At 41.9% G+C, this 12,796-nt stretch overlaps 1 protein-coding gene across 1 annotated transcript in view; it reads right to left on the bottom strand.

The window, feature by feature from the left end:
• LOC126251856 (isoaspartyl peptidase/L-asparaginase) overlaps positions 1-9,578 on the bottom strand; it is an 81,521-nt gene extending 71,943 nt beyond the window's left edge. The window contains exon 1 of the mRNA XM_049952534.1: positions 9,450-9,578. The gene's annotated coding sequence lies outside the window, so the exon portion shown is untranslated. The remainder of the gene's footprint in view (positions 1-9,449) is intronic.
• Positions 9,579-12,796: the final 3,218 nt, after the last annotated feature.

Genomic DNA, 12,796 nt, shown 5'->3' with positions numbered 1-12,796 from the left:
GTAGAACACCGCTTTAGGTAGCCTACTGTCATCCATGCGTACTATGTGACCACTCCAACTCAGTTGATGTTTCATTATTAAAGCTTCAATACCAGCCAGTTTCACGCGGCGCAAAATCTCCGTGTTTGGGACACGGTCTTCCCATTTGATGCGCAGAATTGATCTCAGACATCGAAGATGAAATTTATCTAGCTTCTTAATGTCAGCTTTGTAACAGCACCAGGTTTCCGAGGCATACAGTAAGGTGGATAATACTACTGCTTTGTAGACTGCAATTTTTGTTTGTAGTTTGAGATCATGTGATTTCCATACTCGGTCATTAAGCTTACCGAAGGCTGAGGCTGCGCTGGCTATACGCGCTGCGATTTCCGTTGTCAGGCTGTTGTCACTTCTAATTTGGCTTCCCAGGTATTTGAAATTTGACACATTTTGCAAGGGTTTGTTATTTATCTCAATACTGGAGTCATCTGCATTAAGACCTCTAAGTGGCTGTTTGAGAACTTGCGTCTTAGTGATGCTAATGGCTAAGCCAAATCTTCTGCAGGAGGCATTTAGCAGATTTATGTAAGTCTGAAGAGTTTCGCAAGAATTAGCCATCATGCATACATCATCCGCGTAGAGAATCTCTAAGACGGATAGTTTGGTTACGCGACTTTTTGTTCTGAGGCGAGAGATGTTGAAGACACTTTTGTCTGTCCTTGTGTCGAGACTAATTTGATTTCTACAGGCTTTGGTCGCGTCTCTCATAACAACTGCGAAGTAAAGTGAGAAGAGTGTGGGAGCCAGAACACAGCCTTGTTTTACACCACACGTCACGGGAAACTGTTCTGAGAGCTTGTCCTCATGGCGGATTTTTGCCATCATGTTTTCTTGAAACTGCCGAATCAAACTGACAATTTTGTCAGGGCACCCAGTTTTCTTTAGTATGATCCAGAGAGCTTCCCGTGGGACACGATCAAAAGCTTTTTCCAGGTCTACAAAGCACATGAACAAAGGCCGATGTTGCTCTAAGCTTTTCTCTTGCATTTGTTCGACAACAAATATGGCATCCACTGTGCCTCTGTTTGGGCGAAAGCCACACTGGTTAAAGTATTACAAGAGCATAAATAGATTTTGGACGAAAGGGGGGATTCAGGGCGCAGTCGGATCGGACGAATACAAGCAGCCCGCCAAATAGTCTCTTAGAAACGAATGATCTATAGAATGTGTGGTTATCATACACCCTTTCCGCTCTCCATAAGCCTCTCCTCATCGTTCCATATCGGATCTGAGTACCGACCAGGTGACAAGATTGGCGATATTTTGCCATTTGGGCTACTAATGATAGAATACTGAACTAATGTTTTTAAAGAAATGCAACCATCGCCGTTTTGGCAATATCTGTGTTGATCATCGCGAGTTTTGGGTGACACATGCAAATCCAAGTGTATTTTTAAAGACTGATTTTAGTTTAATGTAATTTGTAATGATATTTACCGCTCCGCTGCCTTTTGAAATACTGCAATCCCAACGCTCTACCTGTCTCTAAATAACGACTTCAGTGATAAAATTAAATTGCTATTGATAGGTATTTAGGTTATTATAGTAGTGCGTACTTACTTTTAACTTACCATAACGCTAGTAGGCGAATCAAAATCTCCTTGTTACAAACTTACCCATAATTAGAAACTAGAAACTGTATCACAACAGCACACAGCATAAAAGCAGTAAACGGCAGCACTTACATTAAATTCAACTGATAGTAAGAACTAAGGTGGTTAAGAGCACAACTGACCTCAACCAAGTATGACTGAAAATCACTACACTGCAGCTAGGTCATTTAGGTGTGATTTAGGGGAGGGGGGTTGAGCGTTTCGGGCCCCTTGGATATCCCGCCCCCCCTTCCACTTTGGTTACATCCTTGTTCCATGCACTGTCAATTGTCACGGATCATCAGATTTTCTGGCAGGAGTATTTCCACGGATTCTTTTACAATGAAATTCCAAGAAGATGTCGCTATGGTCAGAATCATTGTTTTACCATATCCCATTGAATGCCCAGCGCAAATACAATGTTCAGCCATACCACACTGGCAAGATATTTTGTTAGTTCCAGTCTTTCACAATAACAAATTGTCCTCCACAGATGCTAGAATGTCTGCAACCTTAGTTGATTGGTGGAAAACCACTTTCACGTGAAATTTACGGATTCTTGCTATCTTAAACGAAATGTTGCCGACAAAGGGAAGAAAAGCTGAAGATTTTGCTAGCGTGATCGCTTTGTCTGGTTTCTCGTTCTTGGTTTTCAGTGGTAGTGCCGGATAGAATATCCATATTCGCCCCAATACTGTCCTTGAGTGGGCGACCTCAGTTCGTTAAGGTGTTTGGATTAAAAGAGATGTTGATCATATCTGACTGAGTGTTCTACGGTCGCTTAACAGCCCAACAGTATGGAAAGACAACAATGTTTACCTTATTCTTGTCGCCTTCAGCCCGAAACTGATATGATGCAGTTCTCCACGCGATTCTATCCATTGTAAACCTCTTCATCACTGCATAAGAACTGCAAATCAACATTATTCTGAAGCTACTTGCTATCGTCCAGTTTTGGTCTCCCTTTACAATTTTTTCTTAACCCACCACCCCCGTCCTCCACAAACACACTACACTCCTTTATCAAACTGACGATTACTTGATGCCTCAAGATGTATCTTTTGAACTTATCGCCCCTTTTAGCCAAGTTGTGCCCACAAAATTCTTTTCTTCCCAGTTACATTCAGTATCTCTTCATTAGTTATTGAAACTACCCTTTTAATCTTCGTTGTTCATCTGTAGCACAATACAGGGTGATTTTGAAAGAACAGATTTCAGTTGTTGATCATAGAGAAACTGCGAAAGATAGAAACACATTGCGAATGTCACTGGATAGAGAAACGTTCAGAGTTTTACGTTCGCACAGACACTACACAATACACTCAACGTGAGCACCATGCGTTGCTCGAGAAACATCGGAGCAGTAGGGCCTACTCCATTTCACTCCACACAAGAAGCAACAGGTCTCTCTTTATTGAATCGACAGTTTCAACAATTCGATTTCTCAGGTCGTGAAAAGTTTCACAGGTGGAACAAAGACTGTCTTTTATGTACTCCCAAAGAAAACAAAATCGCAGGTCTGGTGACCTGGGAGGCCAAAAACAATGAACAAGATCTTGCTGTCTACCTCTTCCAATACAACGTTGTGGGATGGTGTTGTTAATATAATGGCGCCCATCAAGGTGAAAGTAAGGCGGGACGTCGTCATGCACAAAAATGAAATCATTGGAAACTTCGTGAAGTTGAGAAAAAAAACAGTTTTCCAGTATGTCCAAGTATGACATTCTTTCCACACTTTCCTTTGAAAAAAAAGGAAAAAAAAAACGCCGACACAAAATACATTCAGTTTCCTTGAGTCTCTTTCATGTTCGACCTTGACGCCAGTATTCTGTGACCCTAAAATTCTTACATTATCCCTTTCGTGGGCAAAATTATTGAACAGTTTTTTAATGACTGGAGAGCAGACAGTAGTTAACAGATAGGTATATTTATCATACAGAATATCAAATTTGCTCCAACTGTGAAAGTGAGGTCACACAACAAGGTGGGAAGTATTCTTCCCACTGCCCTTCCTTGGAGTTAAATCACAAAAACAACTTTTTCAATATATGTCATATTTATTTGATAAATTTACTTCTCTTGATGCAATGATTGTTCAGAATTACTTGCCATGAAATTTTCTGAAACATGGGTCTATGCAAAGTGGTATTTGACTATATGTACAAACACAGCAAGTGCTCTTTTCCGCAGCTTTGGTACTACAATGACGGCACGTCTAATAGGTTTCTCCTAAAATGGGTTAATGCTCCCCTACAGCCACAAGACGAAAATCTTCAGGTACTTTACCCTATTTTTCCCAGAAAGACAGGTTTTTCTCCACTCCTTTTTTGGGATGAGAAGCCAGCGATCAATTGTCTGGCTAGATGCATCCTGTATGTGAGCTGATCTTGCTGTCCACTTTCTCTTTCACTTATTTTCCACAGGATATAACTGTTCACTGCAGCAACGTCCACCAGGAAGTAAAATATTCTGTGCCACCATTTTACAAAACGTCTGCCAATAGCATACCTTTCTCGTAATTGATCAAACTTATCGACACCACCCATTATTTTGTTGTATTCTGCCACAACTTCAGGACAAGAAATCTCTGTACTAGTACCATCCTTGTTTTTCCTTTTCACTGTGGCTGTTTCTCGTGGGTCATGAATGGAAGACAGGAAAGTGACTGGACGGTTATCCATCCATTTTACTGCAAAAATTTCTCCTTTTGTTTCAAACTGGAATTCTCCTCATTCCAATTTTACTTTCTCTTCCTTCATAAATTTGGGTAAATCAAAAGTAATTACCTTATACTATAGCTTTGAGGAAAAAAATCACAAAATGTCACGCAAACAGCACTGAAAGGCTCCTCTACAAAGCAACACTCAGCTATACAATGCCTCTGCGCGAAGGTACAGCAAAAATGGCGATAACTTCCGATTGGAAGTAGTACCTTATACTGTTCACTAGGTGGTAGCACCGTACAGAGGTGGGAACTGTGAATCCCACGGGACTAGGAGCGAGTTCATTGTAGTGGGAAGCATGTTTCCCACGGCTCACGAAAGGGTTATGGCGGTTTGCTTTACGGTCGCCGGTATGCAGTCGTGTGGTGTAGTTGCCATGTTGCTACAAACAGCAGCGCAGCTCTGTCAAAATTCTGAACCTATCTCTACCCAGTGAGATGCGCAATTTCTTTATATCTTTTACAGTTTGTCTGGAATAAACAACTGAAATCTGTTCTCTCTTTATGAATCACCCGGTATTTAAAAATCTACCCTTCTCTTCTTGTCTGAAGTGCTTCTCGCCCATGTTTTACTTCGTAAAAGACTAGGGCCTCCAGTTGGGTAGACCGTTCGCCGGGTTCAAGTCTTTCGATTCGACGCCACCTCGGCGACTTGCGCGTCGATGGGGTTGAAAAGAGGATGAGGACAACACAACACCCAGTCCCTGAGCAGAGAAAAATCTCCGACCCAGCCGGGAATCGAAGCTGGGCTCTTAGGACTGACATTCTGTCGCGCTGACCACCTTCTTCTTTTTTTTTTTTTTTTTTTTTTCGAAATCTCATTTTGTTCGCTTTTGTTCGTTGCATCTGCTCGGGACGGACGTCGAAAGACATCCATTGAAGTTCGTTGTTGATCGATTAACTCAGTTTTTTTTATTACAGAGGGCACGTAACGCTCTGACCGAACACGCTGAGCTACCGTGCCGGCACCACTCAGCTACTGCGGGCGGACGTCCTTCTACCTCATACCTTAAGATACACTTCCTAGTACTTATACTTCCAAGTCGTTTGCCATCTCTGACAGAATTACGTCATCGGTAAACCACAAACATTCTTGATGTATCCCATGTGACTGTGTGTGGGGGGGGGGGGGGAGGCACAGTCGCGTTTAAGTTTTTCAAAGAAATTTCCACCATTTGACTGTATATTACTGTCCATTTATTTCACCCAATCATGATTTCGCGTTAACAGCCATTGCCAAGTGCATGCTGGAATGTTACAATATATCTGACCTCGCTATGTGGCATATCACCACTGAAAAAACATTTCTGGTCTTATAAACCATTGACAACACAGGATATGAGTACATATCGAAGATACATGATGTGGCTGACAACGTGCACAGCGAACAGCCATTAACGCAAGTATGACGTATTTAATAGCCAATACGCTGCAGTGACCCTCATTCCTCACATCCATGCATCGTGCCGTCGTTACAGTTTGCGCAGAAAATGCTTACGATTCAAACGTGCAGCTTATGCGTACGCAAACTGCCACTTGCACGACCATAAAGAAAGCATTTCGCCTTGCTTTTGCTTTAAGGAATGCCCCACGTTTCACACGCGACTTCCTACTTACCTTGTTGCAATGTTCTCCACTAGCATGCTCCTGTATGAAATGTGTCTCCTTCCTGTACACCACATGCTGTTAACGCCTACAGCCATTAGTGCCATCTGTGTGTTGCATAACGAAACTGGTTTATTTCGGTCTGCTTGTAGATGGCACAGGCGTCTCCGCAACAGATGTGTCGGCGTAGTACGGTCTCTATCCATGACACTACATTTCGTGAGATGCCTGTATCTCATTACCAGTGAACTACAAAATTTTGTTTCAAGAAAGTAAGAGCACCCTAACCGACAGGGGTCAGAGACGAGTGTTGTTACGCCTTGTCAACGAAAATCGATTGCCATTCCAAAAGAAATTGCTGCTACAATGAATGCAGGTACATCTGCAGCAGTTTCGGAGCTAACACTGCTAAAGCAACTGCATGTTATAGACACTTGGAGTCCGGTATCTGGCAGAAGGACATTTCTCATAGGGGTCCATAAAACTGCCAAACGAGAACTGTACAGATGTTGACTGGAGGCGCATAGTGTGGAGTGTCGAGTCGCCATTTTGCTTCTGTTTAAAAGATGCGAGGTGTCTAGTGCAGCGACATCCCAATGAAACGTTCAACTTGGTCGGTGTGGATCGCGTACTTGATTCCAGAAATGGTTCTGTTATGTTTTGGGCGTGTTTTTCATGCCACGACATGGGCCATTCATTCACGTACCGTGAACACGAGACAGGATATACAATTCAAAACAGTTTTTTTTCTGATCCTCAGTCCGAACTCTGGTTTAATGCAGCTCCGCATGCTACTCTATCCCGTGCAAGCCTCTTCATCTCTGAATAACTACTGCAGCCTACACACTTCTGAATCTGCTTACTGTATTCATCTTTTGGTATCCCTCTGCAATTTTTACCCCCAACCATCACCTACAGTATTAAATTGATGATCCGTTGATGCCTCAGAATGTGTCCTATCAACCGATTCCATCTTCTAATCAGGTTGTGACACAAATTTCTTTTCTCCCCTGTTCTATTCAATACCTCCTCATTAATTACGTGATCTGCCCATCTAATCTTCAGTATTCTTCTGTAGCACCACATTTCAAAAGCTTCCGTTCTCTTCTTGTCTAAACTGTTTATCGTCCATGTTGCGCATCCATGCATGGTTACACTCCACACAAATACTTTCAAAAAAGTCGTCCTGACACTTAAATCTATATTCGATGTAAATAAATTTCTTTTCTTAAGAAACGATTTTCTGATCATGACCCGTCTACATTCTACATCCTCTCTACCTCGGCCATCATCAGTTATTTTGCTGCCCAAATAGCAACACTCTTTTACTACTTTAAGCGTCTCGTTTGATAACCTAAATGCCTGAGCGTTACCTGATTCAGTTCGTCTATATTCCATTATCTTTGTTTTGTTTTTATTGATGGTTGATCTTATATCCTCCTTTCAAGACACTGCGCATTCCTTTCAACTGCTATTCCAAGTCCCTTGTTGTGTCTGATAGAATTACAATGTCATCGGCGAAACCTCAGTTTTTTTATTTCTTCTCCCTGGCCTTTAATTCCTAGCCCAGATTTCTCTTTGGTTTCTTTTAAAGCTTGCTCAGTGTACAGGTTGAATAACATTGGGGGTAGGATACAACCTTGCCTCACTCCCTTCTCAATCACGGCTTTCCTTTCATTCCACTCGCCTCTTGTAACTGCCGTCTGGTTTCTGCACCATTTGTAAATAACCTTTCGCTCCCTGTATTGTACACCTGCTAACTTCAGAATTTCAGAGGGACTATTCCAGTCAATACTGCCAAAAATTTTCTCTAAGTCGACAAATGCTATAGACTTAAGTTTTCAACCTGTTTTCTAAGGTAAGTTGTAGGGAAAAAGAGAAGACCTAGTAGTAATGCTCGTATAACACAAGAGATATTGAATTTAATTGATGAAAAGAGAAAATATAAAAATGCAGTAACTGAAACAGGCGAAGTGGAAAACAAACGTCTAAAAATAAGCTTGACTTCAAAACTATCAGTGATAATGTGTTGCCCTTTCATCTACATCCACATGATGATTATTCCGTGGCTACTCCCGTCATCAAAGAAGACTACAGTCGTGTTTATAGGGTTGCAGATACATGTTCACGGTTTGACGAATACCCAAGCATTCTATAACATCTCCACTGGTCCGCTAAATCATAGTGTCTTAATTCCACATAAAATCTCTGCAACTGCTTGCAATAATGCGTGAATTACATGGCTGTAATTTTTAGTTTTTCTCGATCTAATCATCAATGAGTGGCTTCACCTAGACGTGGTGTACCTGAACAAAGTTGTGGACTCTCTTTCTCGCCGAGCTGAGACTGTTACGAAGATAAAGGCAGTGTGGCAGGGTATTAGATTAGCATGGTGTCTCCTAGGCGTGACAAGTTTTTGTCCGTGTTCTGAGTTACGCGACTGTATACCCAAAACATGCCACCAACAAATAATTGTTAAATTGAAGGGAATAGTTAGTTAGTTACTTAGTTGTTGCGTTGGTCGTTTGACCGATTCTTTCATAGAAATGATATGGAACGAACCAATTTTCAGGATATTTAGGTCTATACCTGACTAGAGTTAGTATGTATAATGAATACATAATTTTTTAGCCGTAATCGTTCAACTACTCTGAAAATGACTTCTTTCTCTCTCTCTTTGTTTGCTTACAGGCTACTAGTTTTTAAAGAGAAATTTCTTTAAAGTTGCCCAGGAGAAATGATTTTAGGTTGGACTTAAAACTTCCTTTGCTACCTTTCACATTTTATGGAATTGAGGAAATAATCAAAAACTTTTGTTGCTGCATTTTGAACGCTTGTCTGAGCACTGACAGTTGTAATAATGGGTGATAATAGTCTTTTTTTTCCTCTGGCGTTGTAGGTATAGACGCCACTATTCTTCGCAAGGTGTGATTGATTATTTATGGCGACTTTCATTAGCAAACATGTGTATTCTGACGGTGCAGTTAAAATACGCAACTCTTTGAATAGATACATGACGACCGTGGGTAAACACCACATATTATTCTTATTGGTAGCTTTCATGCAATCAATACCTATTTTCTAAGTGATGAATTACACCAGAAAATTATTTCGTAGAAATATTCCAAATATATCAGGAGGTTAATTCCTTTTTTCCCTAGACTAGCAATTATACAAAGAGCAAAAGTAGTTGAAAAATGGTTCAAATGGCTCTAAGCAGTATGGGACTTAACACATAAGGTCATCAGTCCCCTAGACTTAGAACTATGTAAACCTAATTAACCTAAGGTCATCACACACATCCATGCCCGAGGCAGAATTCGAACCTGCGACCGTAGCAGGCGCGTGGTTCCGGACTGAAGCCTCTAGAACCGCTCGGCCACAGCGGTCGACAAAACTAGTTGAAGTTAATAGTTTGAACAGTAGTTCCAATTGCCTTTTGTAGAACATTTTCCCGCAGAACAGAAAGTGTAATTAGATAAGTCGCTCACCCGTGATTTGGAGAAGAAAGGATGCTACTGAGAACAGCTTTTCGAATCTTTCGCTGCCGCGCAGGAGTCAGCCGGGGTCGCAGAGTGGAACCAGCCTCGCGTAGCGCCGTTCCTTATCTGGTACGCCGGCCCAGAGCGACACGCTGGCGTCTGCTATCGGGGCCAAAGAATGCAGCGGCGGATTCTTATTTAGTAAGTCTATGGGCAGCGCCTCTGCTAGTCGTTGTTCTGCTGGAAGGCAGAAGTCTGTACTACACACTGGCTTGCCGGCGCCAGGTGACCTTCTCATTTCTCTAGCGACTTCCTATTATTCCCGTCAGTTTTGTTAATTTGTCCTAACTTCCTTATTTTCTAAGAGTTTTCTTATTTTCGACCAGCTTTCTTATAGACAGATAGATAGTCCCACACCCAAGTAATGAATGTAAAAAGAACCGGAATAACATTGCCGTGGGCGGAACTTGTCTAGTACGCTTTCTGCGCAAGGCGTGTATAGGGCAAATCACTGTTTTACGCATTAAGGTTTGCTGTCCTTCAGACGCGTTGTAAATAAAGTATTAGTAAATAGAATGAGATTTTCACTCTGCAGCGGAGTGTGCGCTGATATGAAACTTCCTGGCAGATTAAAACTGTGTGCCCGACCGAGACTCGAACTCGGGACCTTTGCCTTTCGCGGGCAAGTGCTCTACCATCTGAGATACCGAAGCACGACTCACGCCCGCTCCTCACAGCTTTACTTCTGCCAGTACCTCGTCTCCTACCTTCCAAACTTTACAGAAGCTCTCCTCTCCTCGCAGGAGAGCTTCTGTAAAGTTTGGAAGGTGATTCGGTAGCTCAGATGGTAGAGCACTTGCCCGCGAAAGGCAAAGGTCCCGAGTTCGAGTCTCGGCCGGGCACACAGTTTTATTAGTAAATAGTTCAGTGCCGCCTGTGTTGTCGACCTGGCTTTTTCTGTTCATCTGCAGTGATTGATTTTGCTAGCGGTGTTTTGTTTTTGTTGCATTTTTTATGATGGTGACTAGGGACGTGGAAATGGAAATGGATTAATAGTTGCTTGAATAATTGGAAACATTGATTGGAAAAAATAGTTGAGAAAAATTTTGAAGGTAATTTATGAATCTGTGCACAATCTTGGGTGAACTTTAAGTGATAGCGAGATCGACAGACCTTGAACATCATTCAATAAACATAATCTTCATTACGTACTGCTGCTTCCAGTAGTGTGCGGTACCAAATAATCAACATAACCATTGAAATTGTTGATCTGTCTGTAAGTTCTTAAGCACACGAAGCACAATATTTTTAGTATAAGTAAACCAAGTTCAGTAGGTGCCTATCAGGTCACATTAATTCCATTGTGTTTAGTCTTGAGTGTGACAATGTCGATGCACGAACGCTCCTCCAGATATGGCGCAAATTATTCTTGTCTGCATCGAACCTTTTGATGCAGGATCTCGGGGCCAGTGAAATGGTGAACAGATAGGAGTTGACCTCTTAACCGTGCGAATAAATATTCCTTTTTTCTAATAAGTTTTTATAATACTTTTAATGAACTGTTAAAATACACATTTTTAACAATGCTGGTACGACGGATCCAAGCATACGTCCGCACGGTACGACTTCCCCGAACATTAATTAATAAACTGAAGAGCGTAATTTTTACTTTGTTTCATACAGATATTCACGATGTATTAAAACATTATCCTTGCCACAAAACAACTCGTTAATTTGCTTTTCGCTGTGTCGTTGGTTTATAGTTTATTCAGTTTATATATAACTTACCTATAAGAGAAGGAAAGCAAGAAAAATAATATAATACAATGGCAAGTTTAAGTGAACAGCGTGCAGCTGTGAAATTTTGTTCTTTACCCGGCAAAAATGCTACTGACACTGTTTTAATGTTGAAAACAATTTACCAAGATGACACTGTGGGAAAAACTCAAGTGTACGATTGGTTCGCTCGATTTAAAAATGGCGACATGTCGACTGATGAGAAACTTCTTTCTGGACGTCCATCAACTGCCCAAATCGACGAAAATATTGAAAAAATTTGAGAGCTTGTGCAATTGATCGACTGTCACGGATTAGTGGGTTATCTTGGAGATCGGTTCAGCCAATTTTAAAGGAAGATTTGGGAATGAAAGGGGATGGTACTAAGCTTGTTCCTCAGGTTCTGACTAACAGTCAACAGCTTGAAACTAGTTCGGATTTTCTGTCAAAGGTCATTACCGGTGATGAGTCGTGGTGCATTGGTTGCGACGCAGAAAGAAAGCAACAGTCAAGCCAGTGGAAGACGTCATCGACACCCCATCCAAAAAAATGTTGTCAGGTCAAATCAAACATCGAAACAATGCTGACTTGCTTCCTCGATGCGAAGGCCGTAGTTCATTCTGGGTTTGTTCCCCCAGGTCAGACCTTCAATCACACATTTTATTTGAAAGTTTTAAGAAGATTGCACAAGAGTGTTCGTCAAAAAAGACCCAATTTGGTGCAAACAAGAGACTGGTTTTCCATCACGACAAAGCACCCACACACTGTCTGTTAGTTTTTGGCTGAAAAAGGCATGGTTCCGCTGCCCCACGCACCTTTCTCGCCTAACCTGGGTCCGTGCGACTTTTTCTTATTTCCACGTATGAACAGGGGCGTGAAAAGACGCCGATCTGGCAACATTGAAGAAGTCTAGAAAAAAACGAGTGAGGAGCTGTCAACCATTTCTAAAGATGACTGCAAAGAGTGATCCGAACAGTGGAAGCACCGATGGGCCAAATGTATTAGTTGTAATTGAGAGTATTTTGAAGGGGATAAGGTTGTTTTGTTAACAATTTCAAAATACGAGTGTTGGAACTTAAATAGTGGCAACTATTTATTCACAACCGATACAAAAGAGTTACATGTTTGCACCTGTTATTGTCCTTCAAAGTAGTCACCGGAGTTGTGTAGAACACAGCGATGTGGAAGGCGTAGTATACCGTTAGCAGAGCCTGTTCTGCTGATGGTGCGAATGGAGCGGTCTACGGCCTGTCGAATCTCTGGAACAGTTCTGAAGCGAATGCCACGAGGTGGTTCCTTCATCTTCGGAGTGAAATCAAAGTCACAAGAAGTCCGGGGAGTGTGGTGGCTGGTACAGTACTTCCCAGTCCCATCGATCGAAAAGAGCAACCACAGCTAGCGCTGTATGCGCCCGGGCATTGTTGAGCCAAATGATTGTGCACTGACAGCCTGCCGTGGAGGAACGTAATGCGTTAGGATAACACTAACACAGCTGTGCACAAAAATCACCATAACTTTCGCAATACTGGGACTCTGACGCACTTTCGAGTTTCACGGCGACCCATTATGGTGCCATTTGT

The sequence above is a fragment of the Schistocerca nitens genome, chromosome 4 (genome assembly GCF_023898315.1).
Source record: "Schistocerca nitens isolate TAMUIC-IGC-003100 chromosome 4, iqSchNite1.1, whole genome shotgun sequence".
Classification (NCBI taxonomy): domain Eukaryota; kingdom Metazoa; phylum Arthropoda; class Insecta; order Orthoptera; family Acrididae; genus Schistocerca; species Schistocerca nitens.
This window is presented reverse-complemented; position numbering and strand designations above follow the sequence as displayed.